General features: G+C 34.0%; 1 long non-coding RNA gene across 1 annotated transcript in view; it reads right to left on the bottom strand.

The window, feature by feature from the left end:
- Positions 1-1,767: 1,767 nt before the first annotated feature.
- Positions 1,768-25,968, bottom strand: part of LOC143049081 (uncharacterized) — a 46,273-nt gene continuing 22,072 nt past the window's right edge. Inside the window, exons 3-5 of the long non-coding RNA XR_012970046.1 lie at positions 15,363-15,534; positions 8,004-8,125; positions 1,768-1,995 (exon numbers count right to left, since the gene is read on the bottom strand). This is a non-coding gene — a long non-coding RNA (uncharacterized LOC143049081). The remainder of the gene's footprint in view (positions 1,996-8,003; positions 8,126-15,362; positions 15,535-25,968) is intronic.

Genomic DNA, 25,968 nt, shown 5'->3' with positions numbered 1-25,968 from the left:
TCAATACTTCATTTCAAACAAACTGGTACACTTTCATAGAAAAAATATTTTTTTTATTTTGTTTATGATATTTTGATGATCACACAATTTCGACTGTACAACATGAACAGAGTTAAGGGAAACAGATTTTGTGTAAGTTAACAAAGTTGTCTTCTGAATATCAAAGTTGAGAAATAATTGAAAATTAAACATGTTTTATTTCGTATCGAAAGAGATCATTAAGATTAATGCATAAATTTTTATCTAAAATCCTGCCAATAACATTTTGTCGTGATAATTGCTAAAAAAAATTGCCAACATTGAAGTGTTTAACCATATTTGGGTATCTTTAATTAAATCAAAAGTTCTCAAGTGCATGTGCATGTACTAAAGTGTTAAAACCTTAAAGTACCCCATGTGATACTGTAAGCTCAAGAAAAGATTGAAGAATTTTTAGAAAAAGTCTTTGCTGCGAGATCAATTCATAATAAATTGGCCCTATCTCTTTACAGTTTAAATCAGACAAGTTCGATAATATTAGTTTATTTCATTACAAATGAAATCAAAATAATTCTTTAATATTATTTTTTTTTTTTTAGTAAAAATCTAGTATAATTCAGTCCTCCTAGTACAAATCTGGATATTCCAATTTCTACCAGTAGATATTGGAATCATGACTTGTACTGGATTTTACTTAGTTGTAAATCAGAATTCCAATTTCTAGTGGTAGATATTGGAATTCCAATTTGTATTAAAGGATTATGTGTCCTACTTGATTATAATTTGTACTATAAGATAGACATCGGACATGTTAGACTCGGACTTCTTTTGAACTGAGTTTTACTGTGCGTATTGCTATGTGTTTCTTTATTCTACATTGGCTAGAGGTATGGAGGGAGGGTTGAGATCTCAAAACAAAACTTTGTTTAACCCCGCCGCATTTTTGCACCTGTCCCAAGTCAGGAGCCTCTGGCCTTTGTTAGTCTGTATGTTTTTTAATTTTAGTTCATTTATATGTTTTGGAGTTTAGTGTGACGTCCATTTTAACTGAACGAATACACAATTTTATTTAGGGGCCAGCTGAGGACCACCTCCAGGTGTGGGATTTTCTCGCTGCGTTGAAGACCCATTGGTGGCCTTCGGCTGTTGTCTGCTCTTTGTTAGGGTTGTTGTCTCTTTGAAATATTCCCCGTTTTCATTCTCAATTTCTCAAAACTAGACACATACGTTAAATATATTTTATACTTCCCGCTAATGGCCGTCAGGTCGTATTAAACATTTGTAATGAGCGGTTGAATATAGTGAGCTAATCTCGGACTAAATTAAAAATTTCGAATGTTTGTTTTAACGACATATTTTTGCAGTCTTAGATCCTAAGATACAAGAGTACTTGTCTGATTTGTCATTCTTATTCCCGATCGGAACATTTCGAAGGAGACGCTAACCCTGTCGACTAACCCATTTTCTGTCTTTTTGAAGTTCATTTGATTCCCAAAACTTTTGCGTGTTACCTTCATATATCTTCTCAATCGATTCATGAGATTTAAACGTCTGTAAACTAATGTTGCCTTAATTGCCCTTTGGTATCTTTCGCCTCTTTTTTTCAGTACTTACTGACCCGTACTCTCAGTAAACTTAAATCTGGGCTTTGTTACCTTTTATGTAAGTAAAATCACGCCACTTCGTTTAATCATTCCATCAATAAAATGCTTCTCGCTCTTTTAACATTTCCGAGTTGTAGCTCATTCCAGAAATAATAACTTGAATTCATTATTTCGTATGGTTATGTTATATTTTTATTCATTGGCTACCGTACGCTAGTTTATATTCATATTGCGATAAAATTATACGCACTTCATTTCTACAAAAATGGTGCTTGTATTTGTAAATCGAAAATACCTTTCAACTGACAAACTACCCGGTTTCCCGTATTACACGAGACATCAGTCCATTTATATATTCCAGTATTATTGTGACCGATAACACAGTTCTCAATCCTGAATCCATTTGGTTCATCTACAAAAAATCCGTTTTTTTTCCCATTAAAATAAATACACAGTAAAAGTTAATATAAGTGCAACAGTTTTGGAGACGTGATTTCATAACTGCCCTACCTCTCCCCCGAAAAAAGTCTACCTAATATTGTCGTTAAATTTCCAAATCAAACGACATGAACAATATCGTTTCGGTTTTTTTGACGATATTAGCTATCGAAATCAGTTTTAATTTTCAACGAGCTGAATTTGATAGCCTTAACAGGAACATGGGTTAATATGGCATGTTTACTTTCAGTCATAAAAATCAAAAATTCCAAAAACAACGCTTGATAATGACCTTTGGATTTGTAACCCTATTATCGAATATGAAACGTTTTGGAATATTTAATGAATATATTCAAATTCTGCGATATATGTATGTCTTAAATATTTCAATTTTCAAAGCTGAAAAATTGAGAAAATTTTGTTCTATTAAACAAGGAAGTTTCTTAGTTGGTAATACTATAATAATAAAAAAAACAACAATGGTGCTGTGGTTACAATAAGTGGAATTCACCCGTGGTCATCTCTAAAACAGATATTCCATAACGACAAACCACATTGTTTTGAAGGAATGTCTTCAGTTTTATCGTTAAAACCCGCGGTTCCATAGCTTCCATATAAGCAACAACCCTCTGTAAACACAAGCATATTTTGGAATTGTACACAATCATGCTTTTCTCGATGCTGATGACGTCTTCACAGTAAAGCCGTTTGATATGTACTAATTGTGTATTAATATAATTAGTAGGAATTCGTCTTTAAACTAGCTGTCAGTAACCGATAGTAGAGAAACAGTATATTTCCCGGTCTGTATGTCCTTCCCAACATCCGTTGGTCCATCCGTCTATCTGTATCAGATTAAACTTGTGGTATAGGGTAATTTGTGGTCACATCAACATTGAACTTGGTACACTTGGTAAGTGGTATTTATGTATTTACCAAAAAAGGGTTCAGATTCGGGTTTCGCGGCTCACTGAACAAGGAAATATGATAGTGTGAACTTGGTGTTCTTTGGAAACATATTTTTGTTGTTATTTATTCTTAGTTCCGATCCTATGATTCAATATAAAAAAAGGCGATGTGATATGATTGCAAATGAGGCAACTATCCACCAGACAGAGTTCACATAATGGGGATGTAAGCAATTAAAGGTCACTCTACGGCCTTCAACAATGAACAAAATTTATACTGTATAATAAGCTATAAAGGTGTAATACCACCTAATCATAGTACGTCACATCCGGTTGCATACGAAAAAGGGTCGAAAAAAAATATTCCTTGAACTTGACAGTTGTAGGAAATTAATCCTACATTTCATTGCAGTAAAAAAATTCTGGGTCATAAACATTTATCTTTGGTGTTTCAAAGCGTCATTGGTTTTTTTTATTTGGTGTTTCTATAGAATATTTTGGAAACTTCAGGTTACATGGTTACTACAGCTTGTACACAGGTAAAACAGAGGTGAACATTTTATTGGTTAACTTTCAGTAATGGTTATTTTCTTATATGCAATGACATGTCATGCGAAATTTTGTCTATAGTACTAGACAGGATAAAACTATTCTAATGCAAAGTATTTCTTTATTTGAAACAAAGATGAATTCTACACAATATTTTGAAAAGTGCAAATTTAACAAAGATTAATAGGGGAAAATCAATGATGGTATTACACCTAATATGGGAAGCTGCGCATTCACCTTTGATCTTGTGAGTAATATCATTCGTTAAAATTTCATGCTATTTAATTGAGATATTACAAGAAATGAAATATTCTGAGTGGATTGAGTCTCAAAAACACATTTTATGAGAATATAAAATTGCCTTGAAATAGGACTCTACCATGAATAGTAGTAGTCAGAGCAGGTAATACTCAGTGTTTTGGGGAGCTTTTTCTGACCTTTTCTCCTTATTTCTTATATTCTACTATAAAAGAAAACTTTTTCCTAAGTAATACTTTAATAAATATATAGTTATAAGTAAATGGAATAATCTTTGAAGCAATAACAACACTTTATTCACTAAAAGGGAAGCTTTTTATGTCCCTCTCTGGAATGCGGTGTAAGTTAAAGTTCTACGTAAGAACTTTTTAAAACCTCCTTGAAGTCAGTTAACTTTTATATTGATAGTTCATTCAGCTTGAATACGTCAATTACTTTTTTTTTATAACATTTCTTTCATACATAAGTGAAAGTTACCCCAAAAATTTTATTTATTGGCCTAAAAAGCTGAAATTTTTAGGAAATGAGAGGTATAAATGGACAAAAGACACCTTATAATGAACAAAGAGGTCCAATAGTGGTATTTATCATCCTGAAGTCATCTTTTGTATCATATTCAACTGTTTGTAGGCAGATGAGAAAAATATTTAATCAATTATTGGTCCACACTATATTCTATCATGATGCGGCTTGATTTGGACTTTTTGAAGAAATTTTGCTCGAATCGATGTAGCTGTCGTCTTACATTATACTAGATTTTTCTCAAACTTTTTAACTGATTAAGACAAAACTTGACAGTAATGCTTAAAATAACAAGTATTACAAAGGAAAAAAAATCACATTCAGTTTATTCAACAAAAAATTCTTCTTTAGGTGTAATACCACAAACTCATAGTACGTCACTTCCGGTTGTATACGAAAAAGGGTCGAAAAAAATAATCACTTGAATTGACAGTTGTAGGAAATTAATCCTACATTTCATTGCAGTAATAAATGTCTGGGTCATAAACATATATCTTGGGTGTTTCAAAGCACCATTTTTTTTTTATTTGGTGTTTCTATAGAATATTTTTGATACTTGAGGTTATATGGTTACTACAGCTTGAACACAGGTAAAACAGAGGTGAAAATTTGATTGGTTAACTTCCAGTGATGGTTATTTTCTTATACGTAATGAAATGTCATGTGAAATTTTGTCTATGGTACTGGACAGGATAAAACTATACTCATGCCAAGTATTTCTTATTTGAAACAAAGATAAATTCTACACATTTAACAAAGACTAATAAGGGAAAATCAATGGCCTGACATGAAAAAATGTGATGCAGTACATTTGTATGAAAACTCAATATGTCACTATATCTATTATTAGCCATCATTTGAATTCCATAAACATTTGTTTTATTCTTTACAACGTTTCAATATTTATTAAGTCATATAGAGAATATTGTTTGCAACATAGCTATATAAAATGAGCTTTTTATTTCGGAAAAGACATCTATAAACATTTTAAATCAGTGACACAAACAACTGCTGCTAACAGGTGTAAGCTTTTTTACATGTTGTTTTGAGGAAGGAATACTCATTTAGGCCAGCCAAATCAAAACCTTGTTCGTCGGACACGTGATGTAAAACGTCGACGCGTTGAAAAGAATTTTTCTTTAAACTTGCGTACAGGTAATAAATGCCCTTGTCTGAATTTTAATTTTCACTGCAACATAGCAGAAGCCGCTGTGACCTTTAATATTTAAACACCTTCATCTCGATGTTCGACTCGAAAAATGGTCTACATTGAAAATAAACAGAATATGTCATGCGACGGATATGTTTTGTCTAAGTGATCTACCGAACAAAATGTTTACTAAAAAACACGCCAACGTTTCAATTATTGATGATTTGATGTGCTCGGCGACGACCCTAAAACAGCACTTGTTAGATAAAAACTTGAACTACAACGTGAGATGAATTATTTTGAAATCGTTAAATTTATGATGGTGTCTTCAACTACTTCAATAAGGACTCTCTCTTTAAAACATTTAGAGGATCAAGGAAAAACACAATCAAATTAAGAAAACGCAAATCAAAGTAATATTGCAAATGACATTTATCACTATGAAGGTAATTTTATCAATAACTCATACATGTCATAACAGCACTGTGTAAGTGCATTTTGTGGATTTCGTGTTTGTTTTAAATGAACAGCAATTAATGAAAGTAAAACAAATAATTGTTTATATGTGATACAATAAAAAACGTGTTTTGTTATAATTCATCGCACTTGAGAATAAAGTTGTTTAGTTTAGAATTTAAGCATTATTACGGCACATATCGGTTGAATATCTGATAGTTACACGAAATCTATACCCTTTAGTGATATGCAAATCTTCAATTTGTGAAGATGTGGTTAAGGAATTTGATTAAATGTATATGAAACAAAGGGGTAAGATATCAAGGGGCATTGAAAAACAAACAACAAGTCAAAGAAAGAATGACAAAAGTAAACAAAACAATACACATATGACAACATATTGAGCAACACCTTACAAAATTTCGGAAGTGAAATAAGGTGGCGCATAAGGATAAGCTCTACCAGTGTTTTTCGCCATAATGCCTGTTCTAAGGGAAAATCCGGTCATAAGTCGAATTCAATGATGTCACTAATAAATTCAGATTGTGGCTACAGCATAAAAAAGTGGAATATATCCGATGTCATCTGATGACACAGATTTTTTTACAAAATAAGGTAAATCAAATTTTGATGACGTCCGTTTAACTGCTGATTTGATTGAAGCAGTATAATTGTTAATATGTATTCACGTGTAATAAAAAAAATTGATGAGTAGTCTCACTTTTCGATATCAAAGCATAAAAGACAAATATGTGTGATAAATTTCCAATTGCTTCCTTGAACAAAGTTTCTTGGAATATTTGACTTATCATTATTAAAAAATAATGTAGCTCAAGGGAAGAAAATTATTTTGCTTTTGTGAAATCAATCATTGACAAAAAAATGATATATTAAGGAATAAGTGATGCTACCATGACGTCAACACACATTTGATAATTGACATATTTAACCTTAACTTAACATTTCCAAAACAATAAGGAAATGTGCTATGATTGTCATTGATGCATCATTCCAACAGAATCCAATGATGCGGATTTCAGAAACTAACTATAACATTACAGTAGAATCTTTGAATAAGACATCGTGTATCATATTATTTACTTGGGCACGGCTTTTGCTCATTTCGAAATATCAATGACAAAATCCAAAATGAATGTATGCTGGCAGTTAAACCATATCCTTTCTTTTCCGTTTGTGTTATTGCATTAAATGCTAGAAGTTTGAGGCCAAATGCAAATATTTCATAGTACATGTAAACTGATATAGTATATACTAATGTCTTGAAGGATGTTACAAATGTAACTGATAGCTTCATAAACTTTTTATCTTTTCAAACTTAAGGAGCAAAAAAGTTTGTTTTTCATACATTCACTATTTAAGAGATCATTGCTTATGAGTTCTCTAAACCTCATTCAGGTTCGAATGTAAACTCTTTCCATTAACTTTGGGTTTTTGTTTTGTTGGAAATTTGCGACGAGAAAGATAATTTGTTTTTACTTTATATACGTATTAGACTAATTTGACATACGCAGGAAACAATTGACAACTTTCGAGTTCGATGAAATTCCGTCAAAAACTCTGGTTTTAGTGAACGTCATTTGTGCGTTTAGGGGCGTCGTCACTTCCATTCCAATGTTGAGCGAGTGGTTGGAAAACTATAATTCTATATTGTACGAATTATTCGGCAAATTGAATTCTCAAAATTGACAATCAGCATTGCTGTCATTAGAGAATTGTCATTAAGTACCTACAGAACAACCATTATTTCTAGTTTATCCTGCACAATGACGATCATTAAGACGCTTGATGAAAGTAAATAGTGCAGGGATACAGGCGACCCCCTCTATCTGGTAAATGACGTCATAAAGGCGCGTATAATTGACGAGTTTTTTCCGGTGACGGATGAACTCGAAAGTGGTCTATATATTGCAACGGACTATTGAACTCTTTGATTAATTTAAATTTTCGGCCTGTTGCACTAGAAAATCGGATATAGTACATTCAGTGATTGTTATCGTTAAGACGCATATTGAATGATCTCTCCTAAGCATGAAGCCATCTTCACTAAATTGGTGAGGGTGTGTGCTGAAGTGGAATTTCAATTTTTTTATTTGCATTTTAGTAATAACAAAAGCTTACTAGTTTTCCATCGTTCATTTGCAGAATTTAGTTTCGTTCCATCATTCCAAAGCCATGTGCCTTCAGATTCAATATCGGTAAGTCCAATCCAAATTCCATACCATCTTTTGGAACTGTTATGCCTGTTAATAATAACTTTTTTGGATTGATATATTCAACAATGTTATAGTAAAAGTAAGTTAATTGTTTATTATAGTGCCATGTGTAAATCAATATAAGTGTATACATTTGTACAAACTATAATCCGACTTACATAAGACACCCGACCCATTGGATCAATAAGTCGCCTTTACTTTCGATTTAATATTGATGTTTCAATATCACGTGTTAATTGTCAACTGAAATTCAAGAGAAAGATAATCATAATCGAAGAATGAGAATTTGTAAAAATTCAGTATTGGTTCTTCTGAAGTATTTGAAAAAGATTAAGAATGTTACCTTAAGTAAACTATTTGTTTTCTATGAAAAAAATGACGCTGCTAAGTACTTAGCTATTTTCCGTGGATTGTTCAACATTAGAAATGTTAATTTTCACTGGTTATCTGGCTTCATATAGTCCGGCAGCACTTATATCTGGCTAAAACTGTTTGTCTGATATCATTATATAAAATGTACAGTTTATACGAAAATCATGAAAATGAAGTTCACGTTCAGCATTCTATGAACTACAAAATCGACAAATTAAATTATTATCCTCTACTGGTTCCAATATATATCTACCGGTCTCAATTCTGTTCGGTAATTTTTCGCACCGAAACTGGGATAGCACAGATCGCTCGTTCTTTGTAAGATTTAGTTTAACAGAATGTTTTGTTCACAGTTTGTTTTTAAGTTTAATTAGGATCGTAGCTTTGGCTTATTTATCAAGGACTCTATCCATATACCACAATAATGAGTTCAAAAAAGATTTTAAATCCCCCATTGATCTACTTTTATAATAATGTGAGTTAAAATATCTAATGTCAATACACCAATTGTTTGTGCAACGTTCGTAATCCATATTGAACACCACTTTCATTAATCGCTCGTCTTTAAACGTTAATAGCATATTCCAATAATAAAAGATGTTTACCCAGTATCCTCATACAGTGCTGAAATGGGTGCAAATATGCGTACATTATCTATTGTTTGGAACTTCCTATTTCCCCATATTCAAGATGCATAGTCTAGAATAGGAGTAGCACGAGAATTAAAAGTTTTTCAAAAGATTGAAATCTATTGAAGTATATGTTCCATTTATACACTGGCATCGAGACAGTGAGATAACAAATTAGGATTAAGATGCAAACCTTTCTTCAGCACCTCTTAATTTCTCTTAAAATCACGGGAAACCGTTTTGCTGCCAATAAAATGTGACATGTTTGGACATAAAACACAGTTCGTTCAACATGTTTCTGTGCTAATATACACAAAGAACAAAGTTAAGCACCCCCTGATATATTGCATTATAGTTTTTTTGAATATAAATATAGATTTCAACAAGACCAATGTTCCTTTAAAAAGATGTGACCATACAGGTGTGACCGGTCATTAAGATATCGACGTATCATGCACGTGAACCATGCCTCCCATGCAAATTACAAAATGCAGTTTCCTCGCGCTTTAAATTTGAGTATTTAAAATTTTATTCACATTCTGTGAACATGGTACGAAGACGAATATCGGAGGCTCAAAGATGGCAGATTATTGGCATGCGGTCATCAGGATTATCTTATAAAGCTATTGGACGTCAGAAGGGCTACCATTATACTGTAGTCAGCATGTTTGTGTGGAAACATCCAAACCAATAATGTGAAAGACTTGCCAAGAACCGTTAGACCACTTGTGACAACGCAGCGTGAAGACAGAGCACTGCAACGCCTGATTAGACGAATGCCATTCGCAACAAGTCCTGTTCTTAAAAGGGAATGGTTACCTTAGAGACAGCTATCAACCAGAACATTGAGGAACCGGTTGAAATCAGCAGGACTGAAGTCAAGGAGGGTATAAGACGTCCCATGTTAACTGACCGACATCAACAACTGGGGCAATATGCGCAATTGTTTCTACATAGGCGGCAATGGTAACGTTTTCTTCTGTAGATCAGTCCATATCGTAAACTTGGATATGTATGACGGCTCGATTCGAAGCTGAGACATTTTCACATATGTGGTTAAATTTTCGGGGTACGAAGTGTGATTCATTTTTCTGTAAATTAGCATACCCCGAAAATCCTTTCGTGATGCGGCTCTTCATGGTAAAAAGTCCCTTTTTTCACACAATAATTTCTTTGAAAATTTAATACTTTGAATACATAAAATAACTCCACAGTTTTTACACATTTATTCTATGGTCCTATACTTTCAAAATCAACAAAAATGGTTAAGCTCAGTCACTTGTTAAAAATTGAAACATGTCCAATATCACTACACAGAGATTTTTTGTTTACTCACAATTTTTGTGTTTCTCAATTGGAGGTGCATTAGGGATATTGACCCAACTGCGCTTGGCATGGTGCTTAGCTCGTCGTGGTTGGAACTTGAGGAACTGGCACAAGATACATTGGTCAGACGAGAGCCGGTTTCTTCTGCATGTTACAGATGGAATATTGGGAGTTTGATGACATACAAATTCAGCATATACCAAAAGGAACATCCAAGCAACTGTCCCTTACGGTGAATGCTCTGTGATGGTATGGGGGTGAATCTCTCATAACTGCAAATTGGACTTGGTGACTATACTAGGAAACCTTAATGGTGATCAATACATCAGAGAAGTTCTTCAGCCAGTAGTTGTACCTAATTTTGATAACCACCCATTAGCTGCAAGACCTGTGTTTATGGATGAGAACGCTAGGCCGCATCGTTCAAGGACGGTTACTGCATTTCCTCAAGGCGAAGCAGAAACTGCTCTTCCATGGCCTGCCATGAGCCCGGATTTGAATCCGATAGAGCATATTTGGGACACGTTAGGCCGTCGGGTACAGGCAGCCGAACCACCTGTACAAAATTTACTTCAGTTGGAAGCAGCATTGCACCGGGAATGGCGGCAGGAAATCCGACGACTAACTGGAGGGATGAGACGCAGGGTTGAGGCCTGCATCCAATCACGTGGTGGATTCACCCGATATTGAATATTGAATTATGGAAATCGTTAACAGACTTACAATGGAAGTTTTTTAAGTGAAATAACAATAGTATCATGCAAAACGAACTCAGCAGGTCCATACTTAAAATGAACATGTTTTAGTGTTTAAACTGGGCTTGTGGTTTTGTGACAATCTATTCATTAAATTATCATTTTTGTTGCAATTTGTGTTTTTCTTAAAGCTAATGTTATGTCCTAACAGGCTGCATTACTATTTTTGCCACCATTTGTTCCGGGATCCCATGACCCTTATCGTAATATTTGTCAATTCGAAAAATTGTGGGGTGCTTTACTTTTTTCTTTGTGTATATATATATATTTATAAAATGACTGGTTAATAGCCAACGATAAATCTTACGAGGCGATGGATCATATAAATATGATACAGGACACTACAAAATATAATATATAACCAGTCTAAAGGGTACAACATCACTAAATAAATGACATTTAACGAACAAATGTAACTATAAATATTTCGGATAACAGATATCCTTCATCAGTATGAGCACGATGTAAAATGAATTAGATCAATCTTTTCTGAATATTAAACTATAGCAATCTTGAATTCTATACAATAAAAAAGTGAAACAGTTTCACCCGAACATCATATGTAGAGACGCTAATAAATTTTAAAATTTCCAAAAAACGACTCATAGACATGCCTAAAATGAAAATAGTAATTAGAGATATGAACTGGCACAACTCTAAAATTCCAAAATGACGTCAGTTAAGCTGTTACAACAACTGCGTGTAAATACATTCCCAAAAACCAGCACTGATCGATATAAGCTGGTCAAATATGTCAAACAGAGGCTGCGTATTTATCATCCCAAATAAATAGCAGGAAATCAACCTAAGGCATATATATATATATATATATATATATATATTATATACAACTCGTCTAAACATCAACCCAACAATGTTAGATCTGTAAATTTGCTTTCGCAAATTTTTAGTTCTTCCCTCGCCGGGATTCGAACCCATGCTACTGTGATATCGTGACACCAAATCGCCTGCACTGCAGCCGTCCCGCTAGACCACACGACCACCTGGGCTCTACAAAAAAAGAGCTTTCGCTGGCCATGTGTTACCTTTCCACGTCAGTTTTAATCTAGCGGCGTACTACAGTACATGATATATAAGGCATGAAGATGTTATTGTTACAGATCAGCTAAATTATCTATAGTAAAGGATCCTACAAATTAATGTAATATACAGTCACAGAAAATAATTATATTTATAAGTACGTCTGAGTCATTGATGGCGATCCGATGGATACACCTGTTGTAGAGTTGTCACTGACTCAGACGTACTTATATATATATATATTATATATATATATATACAACTCGTCTAAACATCAACCCAACAATGTTAGATCTGTAAATTTGCTTTGGCAAATTGTTTTGGTTCTTCCCTCGCCAGGATTCGAACCCATGCTACTGTGATATCGTGACACCAAATCGCCTGCACTGCAGCCGTCCCGCTAGACCACACGATCACCTGGGCTCTCAAAAAAGAGCTTTCGTTGGCCTGTGTTACCTTTCCACGTCAGTTTTAATCTAGCGGCGTACTACAGTACATGATATATAAGATGTTATTGTTACAGATCAGCTAAATTATCTATAGTAAAGGATCCTACAAAATTAATGTAAGATACAGTCACAGAAAATAATTATATTAAATTTTATAAGTACGTCTGAGTTAGTGACAACTCTACAACAGATGTATCCATCGGATCGCCATCAATGATGGTTATACATGGCTGTGTACATAATGTATATACAACTCGTCTAAACATCAACCCAACAATGTTAGATCTGTAAATTTTCTTCGTGTGGTCTAGCGGGACGGCTGCAGTGCAGGCGATTTGGTGTCACGATATCACAGTAGCATGGGTTCGAATCCCGGCGAGGGAAGAACCAAAAATTTGCGAAAGCAAATTTACAGATCTTACATTGCTGGGTTGATGTTTAGACGAGTTGTCTATATATAAATACGTAGAGTTGTCACTGGTTCAGACGTACTAATAATATAATTATTTTTGTGACTGTATCCTACATTAATTTGTAAGATCCTCTAACATAGATAATTCAGCTGATCTGTAATATTCCATCTTCATGTCTTATATATCATGTACTGTGTTACGACGCTAGATAAACACTGACGAGGAAAGGTAACACCCGGCCACCGTAAGCTTGCTTTTTTATCGAGCCTAGGTGGTCGAGTGGTCTAGCGCGGCGGGCATAGTGCAAGGAAATTTGGTGACACAATATCCCAGTAGCATGAGTTCGAATCCCGGCCAGGGAAGAACAAAATTCTGCCTCCACAAATTTATAGATCTAACATTGTTGGGATGTTATTTAAAAGGTAACACCCGGCCACCGAAAGCTTGATTTTTGTCGAGCCTAGGTGATCGAATGGTCTAGCGCACCGGGCATAGAGCAAGGCGATTTGGTGCCACGATATCTCAGTAGCATGAGTTCGTATCCCGGCCAGGAAAGAACAAAAAATTGCTTCCGCAAATTTACAGAATTTACATTGTTGAGCAGTTATTTAGACGAATTATATATACGTTGTTGCCAAACACTTCACCTAACCTGGGACAGCTATGTTGAAAAGGGCAGTATTCAGTAAATCGATACAAAGCACAAAAGACCCAAAGTACATATATGAGAGTACTTGCAGTTACTGAAAGCCAGTAACAACTAATAAAAGCAACCATGTATCTAAGACTAAAATATCAATCAGTATATATCACAGGACGTGTATAAAGCGGGAAGAAGAAATTCAAAAGAAGTTATTTGTCAAGACTACATAATTTAGAAAAGACTAAAGAAAGGTATGCGTAAGTGCTAATTTATTGTTCTTGTCACTGTCGTTTCGTAATTGTTTTGCTAATTTCTAACTAAATGTTAAAGGGGGAAGATACGAGCGAGTCATCTGTCACTCTTTAAACTAAGAGCAAATTTTCAAAGTCAGTGTTAACCATATGTGTTTGAAACATATCTATTGAGCATAGTCATGAACGAACAATATTAGCAGTAGTCTTGGATGGAAACTATGTGTAGTCAATTCAACTTTTTTCGTTGGTCATATTACACGTGATCAAATAATTGACAAAACAGCTCACTAGGTTTAAGGCAGTGTTGTTTATTTGTTTTTGGTTTTTTTTCGACCCTTATTGTTAATTTTCAGAGGTATGAATATCAATCTATGAAGCAGATTTAACTGTTTCTGTTGTATCCTTCATTTTAAGTTCGATAGTTTGGATCCGTTCAATCCGTCAATATGATTGTCCTTGCTAAGAACTTTTTCAATAGACAAAACTGTTCATTTTTGATTTTTTATATTTCATTTATTCTTTTAAAATAAACGCTTTCTTTCATATGTATGTACATCGTTTAATTTGTTATTGAAGCTATGATAAGGATAAGGATATTTAGTTTGTTTCCAATATTGATCCAGACGGCAGGAATAAAACTGTTAAAATAGAATTTGTAGTCGATATTTTAATATGAAAATGGCCATAATTCCTATCCACGTGAATTTTTTTCACTTCCATACATTTAATCAATATACCGTTATTTCTACATAAGACAATACTGGTTACCGGAACTTTGAATACATCAAAATTCAATCACACATTTTTGTATTTTTCAAGATTATCAGTCAATATGTGTTCTACAAGGATCACCAGTCCTTCACCTTTCATTTGATACCTTAAAAACTAAAATATATTCTACATAGTTTGATATTTGCAACTATGCGTAGGAACTATTTGTTTTTTAAATATGTACTACTTTCCAGAATACTATTTTTGACCGGTCCCGATTTTGTGTTGTTACATATTACAAAGTCGATTCGAATTATTTTTGCACAGAATTCCGCTCAAACAGTTGCTAGGGGCCGTCTTCAGTGGGGAGCCGTGATGTGAGAGTTGGGTTTTTTTTTGTTCTGTGTTGAAGGCCTCATTTCGAATTTGAGATAAAGAACACAAATAAAAGCGTTGTTCATTTGCTTTTTTTGTTGCTGTGCATGTACTGATTTTGTGTCATGGATGGATATCCTATATCCTTTGTTTTTCTGTAACAAAAAAAAATCTAGATAATCTGCTATATGTGGCGCAAATAAAGAGGATATATGTACTGCGAAAACTTTTGAAAAAATAACTGAATTTCCATTTTATGAAAAACAATATTTTGTTAATATGACCCAATTACTTACTGTCCAACCAGGGTTTGCATCGTATTGACCTCTTCGGCCGTTCTTGGCATAATGACGACAGCATTCTGATTATTACAATATTCCCTTGCATTCCCAAAAGTTAAAGGCTGGTGATATATTTTATGACATTTCAATCCAAAAGAATTCCAACCAGCAGGACAGGTCAGAGTACCTAGAAAAATAAGTACATATCAGTTAATGCAGTGTTATTATTATATATTGTTTTATTTTCCTATATTTGTTATTAACTTTTACAAAATTGTAACATCTACATATAAAGTAAGACAAAAAGAATATAACAACATATTGGTAAACCTTTTATATTCCTTAAAGGATTTGTAAATGAGACCCTCCTTCCACATGATTCCCATAGAATGAAATGATGAAAAATGTTGCGGAGTTAAACTTAGTTTTTGTTATCTCTTTTCTTCTCCTGTTTGATATCGATCAGAACATAACCAAATCGAACATAAACGAAAACACATTAAAAACAAGAACAGAAACAAAACCTAGCTCTTAAAATAACCATCAAAAACACGAGAATTCTTATCACAAGACTTATGGTATAGAACCACTAATTCAGGAACATACAAGAAAGTAGTACATATTTCAAACAAAATAGTTCCTCCGCATAGCTGTATCTTTGTCAATAGGTGATCATTTGGATAGTTTTGGTATCAAATGAAAACTTGGGGACTTGGGATCACTGTAGAACCCTTTTTGAAAGTTTCTTTTGAATTTTAAAGAAGTATATAAAATTATAATAGGAGGGCACATATTCAATGTTGTTTAGATCACAAGTACTGGTTTTTGTACTATAAAACTTCTGGGAACCAGAACGCTCTAATATGCAATTAAAGGTATGTTGAATTTTTCATCAAAAGTCAGGATAAGGTATACTAGTAGTTTTGACATGAAATGACTGCCACTTTATTTGAACTTAAGACAAAGTAGTAATTAATGCTTGAAATTGCAGAATTTAACATAGAAAGCAATGGGGCTATGCATAAGTGGTTTTATACCTTATACCGTCATAAAGAATAATCTCGCATATAACAGGTAGTTGCACTTCATAATGTTCATAGAGGATTATATATACAGCAATGTCATCAATACGGAAATGTTCTTCACTATATCTTATTCGCCAATGCAAACGCAAAATAAAATTTATTATAGTTGAAATACGTGATAAAGTCAATTTTATTTAATGAAACACTATTCAAGACTTCCGTCTAAGTATTATTCCTACTGTTTTTTTCACGTATTTCAACGATAATAACCATTTGTATTTGCATTTGCGAATAAGATATAATCAAGAACATTTCCGTATTGATGACATTGTTGTATATATAATCCTCTATGAACACACTGTTACATTTTCGTGCAAATAAGGACCAAGTTTGAAGATTTAATTCATCACAAGGTTAAAACGCTCACATGTCAAGGTTGGACCCTGTTATTCAAAATATTGTCATCGGCCGTCTCCAGGACGGAGTGTCCCAAAGTGAAGTAGTTAGACATGAAAATGTTTAACCAGAGCATACTTTCGCAACTTTGGAACAGATACCAGCAGACTGGCTGTACTAAAGACAGCCCGAGGAGCGGACGACCTCGCTTAACGACTCCTGGACAAGATCGCTACATCCGGGTATTTTATCTACGGAATCGAATCGTTTCCTTTACAGCCACTGCAGTTGGGATACCAGGTTTGAGACTGCGACAACATAGCGTTAGACCCAGGAGGCCGTATTTTGGACCCGTCTGAGGCCGTTAGACAGACGGAATAAAATCTGTTTTAGTGATAGGTCCCGTTTTATGATTTAGAAAGATGATTGAAGAACTCGTGTCTACCTCCGCATGAACGAACGTTTTGCATCCTCATGAGTCCAAGAAGTGTACTACTTCGGTGGAGGAAGTGTTATGATGTGGGCGGCTATCTCTAATGAATGTCAAGCGTATTTGGTACATGTTCCCGGTAATTTAACGGCTCAAAGGTACAGAGACGAAATTATCCAGCCTTATCATATGCATGTTATTCACCGACAAACGGAGTTATTCCAACAGGACAATGCTAGGCCTCACACAGCGCGTTTAGCAAAAAGTATAACAACAAAAATACCGATCTCCAAGGAAAATTCAAAACGGAAAGTTCCTTAAAATTTAGCCAAATCAAAAGCTCAAACACATCAAACGAATGGAAAACAACTGCCATATTCTTGACTTGGTACAGGCATTTTTTTATGATAAAAATGGTGGATTAAACCTAATTTTAAATCTAGCTTACCATCTCACTTGCATATGACAGTTGCATAACATCAATGTTCTACCTTGGCCTTCCAAATCACCGGACTTGAATCCTATTGAGCATTTACATTATATATATGCCTCATTAATTATTGCGTAAAATGATTTTAACCAGTTTTTACCCAAAATATTTCTTCATCTGGTAGAATTTTTTTGTTTGAATAAATTTATTTGTCTATTCTTAACAACAACAAAAATGTTAATCGTACCAATCCTATTCATTTTAAAGGTAACTAAGCAACGTTCCTATCTACATGTAATTGGTTAACTTTATAAATCCAAATAAACACCCAAATGACTTTGTTTATTTCGTTTAAATATTGTTTTGTAATCCCACAATTAAGGGCAAATTATTCATACTTTTTACAATGAGTGTTTTGCCGGTGAAGGTTGGATTTCTGGTTTTCAAGACCTCCAGACAACTTTTTATTTTATTACTTCTATCACTCCAAATCATATCATCGTCTTTCGTTTTTCACACATTTAATTTAAATGAACCTAGGATGTTTTTCTTTTAACATCCTTATAAACAGACCTTGTGTTCTATCGTAATAAATTCTAGCCCAAGAATTAAGTCGTATATTGTTAAAATTTCACATGGCTTTTAAACTGATTTTGCGTATTCCTCAATGTTTTTTTAGTCCTTATTGCGCAAGCCCTTAGCTAAGCTTAATTAACATAAATCAGAGGTGCTATTGGACAGACTTATCGTGCTATCGTGAAATTGGAACATATTTAGAAACAAATCCATTTGTTTTAATGCATCAGTTTTCATCTTTAATGTCATGTGTATCTACATACAAAATGTCGGTTCAAAATTGAATTGGTCTGGATGTATTAACTTAGGTAATACATCTTTTAATCTGAATTAAGTACAGCTAATGGTCTCCATTTTTTTTTAAAAGTTTTCTCGTATAATTAACATTAAACATGGCAATATTTGTAAGTTGTAAGTTTAATTTTTTTTTTGTTAAACTGTAAAGTGGTTAATTTTGTCGGAGTTAAAAAGAGGTTATTAAACGACTACATTAAAAGACTTAGTGCTGGTATCGAGGATACAATCAAAATACATAAGGCAAAGAAAAACATGCAAGTAGATGTTAGGATATTTCTTTTGTTTATTTTTTTGAGAAAGTTAAAAAAAAAATTTAACATAGAAACTTATATTTCTGCCTGTCATTCTAGGTGGATTGGAACTAAACATTTATTTCTTATTTATAATTAACAAAAGTGAATGCCCAAAATGATAAAAACCATTGTATGTTATATGATACAATAAAGAGGGATGGATAATTAATAAGATAAATCACAATGAAAAGGAGAAAACAAATAATTCAATCAATTCACTTACTTTGCTGTGAAACTATGACAGAATAGTACACAAAATTAACCAACAGGCTTATAAACGATGACATCTTATAAATATGCGGAGACAACGCATGGTACTCATCTAGTCACAGTTGGGCGAATCGTTTTTAAACTGAGTCATCGGAGAATGGAAAACAACTATTGCAATTTAATTTTCATGAAAAATCAGCAGTCTTCAATCTCATTTTTTTTTCGACTGACTAAACACATCGATTTTGGTTTCTATTACAACGATGGAGCAGTAGAAATAATTGTTTGAACATATGTTATTCATTGTTGATTCAGTGAAATATGTAGTATGTATAAACATGATAAAGTAATGCCTCCAATACATGTGTTATTATATATACACTACCCGTACGAAAATTTCAACAGGATTTCAACTGGACTTCAGCTGGACTTGAGACGTATTCCAGTCTGACTTTGAAAAGTCCAGTCTGACATGAGCCGTACACGTACTTTTTTTTATACTTCGGTTATTTGCCAGCCGGTATTTTCTTAAAAGACCAACCGCACTTTTTGTAATTTTGACAAGAAAATAAACACGGCTGGACTTTTGAGGGAAATTATTCTTTCTGTAGAAAGATCAGCAGGATTTTTGTCTTAGAAAATTTTACAGTCATTTATGAGCAGGAATTAAGACTTAGAAAATTTTCATCTGCCAAATCTGCCCTTACAGAAATAAAAAGTTTGTTACTAGGATTCTGTTCTTTGAAAGGAACAATTTCTTTCAAAATGGAAAAGAGTTATAAATGAAAATTTTCAAGTTATAATAACGATAACATATTTTTTTACAATATACTTTAAGATCAAGCTATAAGATGTGATCTTTTCCCCTAAAATTTTCAATTCCATTATAAAATATTTAAAATAGACTGTAAATGGAAAGTTTAAATTTAATATAGGTGATACAATTTTGATTGAATTATATCCCAGTTAATATGTTTTCAACAATTATTTAACATTTTTACTTTTTCATGAAATAAAACCCCTGGCAAAATTACATCTATTAATAGGTTAAATTTATACATTTTCTAGTATATTTATATTTAATAAGATGAATGCATAAAATAAATAATTATCATCATTCTTTAGTATCAATTAGAAACTTGAGTCATTAACAGTGATTTAATAGCAGTAGTCTTGTAGAGAGTGCCATCTGTTTTCAATTAACCTCAGTCTGGATAGGTCACAGGAAGTAGCATCTACACAGAGTCAGAGGTTGATCATGAGGCCATTTGAAGGATAACACATATGTCTGCAATAACTATCACTTTTATTAAACATTTCATAATTGAACAAATTAATAATTGATTTTCTTTTTTTTTTAATATATCACATATTCAAAATTAAGACATATGCAAGAAGTCATAAGAAGAAAAATGTTCACAGCTCCTCAAACAACCTCATGTATTGCAATACAACAAAATTTGAATTTGGAAATAAACAGGAAGATGTGTCTTCTTTCTTGAACAAAATGAGAATTTAACTTTGGATGTAAAGCAAATGTTTGGAAGTAGTTCTTTTCACATTAAATAGAGAAGATTGATCCTTATGACTGGTATCAATGGCAATTTAGGAAGATTGCTGTTTGCTTGTAGTTTGGATTGCATATTCTGGTAAGTACAATCTGATATGCTATTTTTTCTTCAACATATTGATGAAATGATTACAACATTATAAATAGCTTAATTTTTATTTTTGAAGAGTAAAAAGAATGAAAAAAAACTACATTAAATACTTAATTATGCAAAAATTTAAGTTTGAGTGATTTTCAAAGCTTTACTTTATTTTATGCACTTTGAATTTATTTAGTCTTAATATATAATCATGATAATTATAACCACACATTTTAAGGAGTAAGCATTTAAGCTTCACAATTCCCCGTTTCTTGATTTTGCAGTAGACAGTAGGACAGTAGAAAAAAGAAAAAGAAATAAGCAGCATATGCATAATCCCATCTGTTATTTTTTTCAGATTATAACAAGGGATGCATATCAAATCAGAAGAATCCATCATCTGAAGAAAAACTAAGCAGTAGTAATCAAGAGGGAGGGTTGTGCGGGGATGGACCCCCCCCCCTCATCTTTTGTGGATCAGCCCCTGCTGAGATCATCTTTAAAGGTCAAACAGAACTTTTTGAAGTCCAGCTAAACTTTTATGAGTTCAGCTGGATTTGTTAAAGTTCAGCCGGACTTTGTTAAGTCCAGCTGACCTTTATAGAGGCCATATTTTTGCCAGAAATGCCGGCTGGATTTTTTCAGACGTACTTTTATGAAAGTCCAGCTGGACTTTCTGAACCGGACTCCTGCTAATTTAAATATTTCGTGCCGGTTTACGGCTAATTTCGCTAAAAGTCCAGCCGGGGTTATCCATTATAAGACATTAAAGAAAAGTACAAATGATTATTATAAGTACGGTTCTCAGTACGGCTACTGTCCAGCTGGAGTACGTGTCATGTTTTTCGTACGGGAAGGACCGATTTGTAAAAGTTAATTTGCTTGATTCTGAATCCTAAATATGTATTTCAATTGTATCATATCGTTATGCTTATCTGAATAAATATTGTTTAAACAAAATATTGTTTATAATACATAATTAATACGAAATTACATCAACTACAATCATATCAACTAAATAAATGACAAAGAATAGCAAAGGTGGGGAGACAAATCTGTCCCATTAATAAAAATATATACATGTCTACTTCTAAAGACAAAATTAAAGGAGGTATAGACAGGTTTTTCCAATTATCTGCCTGATTTTGTAACGCGCGTCGTCGTAGTAGCGATCGCCATTACAACCGTGAAAAAATGTAAACAAGATATACATGCATTTCCGAGACCGCATATAATTAACGTAAAAACACGAATGTGAAGCGTACTGGACCTCAAGACAGCAAAGTGAATATATACATTGTACTTTAAGCACACATGCCTTCATATATGTGGACCCAGGATTAAAATAGTTTACAAGCCTTACTTTCCGAAACATGAAAGCGCCGTCCCAAATAACCAAATATCAAATTAAACTAGGTCATGTAAGAGTTACAAATGGAAGAATATTGTCAAACATATCTACAACGAACATAAGTATGGTTATGGACTGCATCAACCTATATTTTTACCTTCAGATTTTAACCAACTCCTTGATCGATTAGAGCTGTGTATTGCTTCAAATCATGCTGGGAACACTGGTGTACGCAATGATATCGTGGCCATCATCGATGCTATGAAAAAGGGTGGTTTCATTAACAGTAAAAAGTATAAAGAGATGCATCGTAAACTCCTATAAATAAATGTTAATCATTAAGAAAGGATACAAACGTAAATATGTGGTTGATGGTAGGGGTCTGTTTGACACAATCGCTAATCTAGCTGGACGCGTGTTTACGTCTTCTACCGCATAGACTGTAGGAAGTAAAGCCATGACTGCTGCCACCAATGCAGCATTACAAGGTGTTGAACAATGAGCTATCAACGCTGTGGATCATGTGGTTCGTATGAAAGCAAAAACAAAGACTTCTCAAGCCCGTTTGAATGATGTTATCGCATCCCTTAAAAAACGAAAACTCCTGAAGTCCATTTAAACAACATCATTTCAAGCAGTGGTAATGCAACCATTCATGACTTCGTCAAACGTTATACATAAATGAATAATAAACTTAATATTACAGAACCTTTGTCTTTTGTTGAAAGTATTCCGGAATATCAAGTCAATGAATACGAACCTCAAAGTGAAGAATCCTTAAACACATCAGGTTCTGAAATAAGAATCAACATTGAAACCCAAGATTTGTTTGTTCATCCAGCTGACAGTTTTCTTATGGTGTAAGAATGACTTCTGAAAAAGCGACGACACAGCGTATGCCGATGCAGATCTGGTCTCCCTTGTCAACAATGGTATGATGTATCTCTTCAAAAGCATCGGTTATAAACTATCCATTCAGGAGATTGAATACCTCAATGATCCAGGTATAGCGACTACTATCTTGGAGTTGTTGACGTATTCCGACGACTTTAGTAAATTGGAAGGTCTCAACCAATTGTGATATAAAAATACTACGACTGACGCCGAGACTGATGACACTGGTTTTGCAGGGAATTATAATAAGATTGTGTATGGATTCAAACACGAACTCACACTCGTGCGAGACTCTGATGCAAACACAGTTTTAAGAGCAGCAGGAGTAGATCCAGCAACGATATTATTACATAAACTATCCTGGTTTGTTTCTCGTGTGGTCCCCTCTGATGAATACAAGATGAAACTATACCAAACAATCCAAAGCAAAACTAAATTCAACTGTGGTTTCCACAGGAGGCAGTGCGATTCCATATCTGTTCCCCATAATAATATAGCTATCGCTTGGCGACTCTCTGCCAAGAGTGGACGGGAGAAGCCAAGATACAGCATCGTTTCCTTCCAAACCGAGAAAACTAACAATCAAGAAGAAAACGCAGCCGTGTTTGATCACTGTCGACTTAAAAATATCTATAATACCCTGACTGCTTAACATTATCCAGCCGTAAAATTTAACAACCTCTTCACCTAGTTACAAGTATCTAGGGTGTACAAGGAAGTCGTAGATTTTCATAAAAGGTTTTTCAACATGGATCATCTTGTTAGCAATAGTAACATCAACCCTTCTGACCTGGTAGACATATATACCCTTTGTTCATTACCGATGTGAGTCGTCAGTCTGATAAGTTGAAAGAGTATATGGTTGACATTCATATTAGGGGGGAAATTCGAACGTAATGTTCCAGCAAACGCCGCAGCCTTTGCAGTGGTGATCTCAGATAGAGTCCTACAGTTCGAGTTTGATGGCCAAAAGATGAACGTTGTCTTCTAAAGATAAATGGATCATAACTTGTTACAACGCATTGTTGAAAATACAACATTTAGAGAGTGTTTTTCTATCATAGTGTCTGCTAATAAGAATAAAATCGATACCCGGTTCCATCCACCTATGCACTTAAAAAATGGGCAGAGTTATGAAATGGCGCTTGTCAACCTGGAGACTTACTACTCTTTCCCAAATATTCATACAGGAAACAATAACTTCCGTTATTTAAATGATAATGGTGCCACCTGGTTTAGTATTGAACTGAATACTGGCTCTTACTCAACGCAACTTACGCAAACATCAACGACGTGTTACAAAGAAATCTACAACTCAACAAACACCTCACCAAAATCCACATCAGTGCTTACCATAGTACACTGAGGGCAACACTTACTTTAGCTAAAAACTATCAAACCAATTTTAATGTTGAAAATAACATCAATACAGTGCTGGGCTTTGAACGAAAAGATTTACACACACGATCGAGCTACAATCGACTACACGGTTGACCATTGTCACCATCATCAGCATCAACAGCAGTCTCGTCAATAGTGATATCATCAGTGTTAATCGATCACAACAACCCACCATTTACAGTTTCTTCCCAAATGTATCCCCTGGTATGAAAATCATTCAAACTCCTCAAAATTTTATCTATTTACCAGTCACAATGAAAACCATCAATCGTATGAGTACTACAAGATGAAAATTCCATTAATCTAAGAAGTGAACATTTAAGCATACGTTTTCATCTTCGTGAGATATAAACCACCTTAAAGCTAAAAACCAAAAAAAAAATAATGACTTAATATGGAACACAGCAAGAGATGTGATTGATGTGTGTATGTAAAATAAACTCTGATGTGGATGCAGTGTGGTGTCCTGCTGACAAACATTACAAATCTACGTTTTCTAAGTATTGGAGTAACATTACAGTAATGAATTACATTAGCCTTCATTAAAGACAATACACATGATTACATGTTTGTTAAGAGTAAAGCATTACCGTTAGACATGTTTTAACAAGTGAGTGACCCACATGAACCTGAACCTTGTTGTGCTAGTCATCGTTCGGTGTTACGGGTGTTTGGTGGACCCTTAGGGTATGATAAGTTTAAAAACTGTTTAAAATTTGTAAGTAAAACGTATTACATGCAACGTGCTTTTTCAACACGATTAAAAATGCTGTAGTGAAAAAACATAAATCTAAGTAAAAAACGGTTTTGTCTTTTGGGAAATAAACCAGTTCCCTAAAAAAGAAATCTTAGTTAGGTATAAATAAATGAACTATCTGATATGCATACGTATGGTTTAAATTTGAAACAAGGTCAAGCCCATAAATTACAGACAGCAGTCAATAATTGTCCTGTTAGTATTCGTTTATCGCATGCTAATTTATCGGGGAACGATAAGATGTTGCTCACTCAGCGACAAATGCAAAAAAATCGACAAGCTGTTAAAAAGTGGTAAAGTTGGTATGGTCTTGGAGTTGAGTGTAAAACAACTCAAACAAAACATGCAAAAGGAATGTGGTTTTTGGGGAATGTTAGCCGAATTAGCCATACGAGCTCTTCCCATGTTAACTTTAACAGTTCTCACCGCTTTACATGTAGGTGCCTTGAGTGGTTAAGGTAGTGCTGCCATGAGTAAAGCCGTTGGTTCTGGTCTCTACCTTGAACGTGGAGGTAATATTTGCATTGGTAAAAAAGAAGGTTATGGTCTATATCTTACCCCAGGTCAACTACCCAACACCTATGGTGATGGGTTGAATTTAAAACATGGTGGTAAATTTTACCAATGCAAATGATAAACAGGATAGTGGTTTGCTTTTAGGTCCAAATAGCCCTTTAAGTCAAGTTCCTCTTCTAGGTTGGTTGTTATAAATAAATGAATGACGTAGTCTCTCACAAGCACACGTATCGGGAAGACAACATTATATCCGTTAAACACCTTTTAGTTTTAGAGGTAGAGATGCTTAAATACACCAACATTTTAAAACCATACAACAGACTAGACCATGTGCTTTCCATCGCATTGGGAACCTGTTCTGTTCTAAACGTTATTTGTACAACCTGTGCACTCAGC

This window comes from Mytilus galloprovincialis, chromosome 10 (genome assembly GCF_965363235.1).
Source record: "Mytilus galloprovincialis chromosome 10, xbMytGall1.hap1.1, whole genome shotgun sequence".
In the NCBI taxonomy this organism is placed as follows: Eukaryota; Metazoa; Mollusca; class Bivalvia; order Mytilida; family Mytilidae; genus Mytilus; species Mytilus galloprovincialis.
This window is presented reverse-complemented; position numbering and strand designations above follow the sequence as displayed.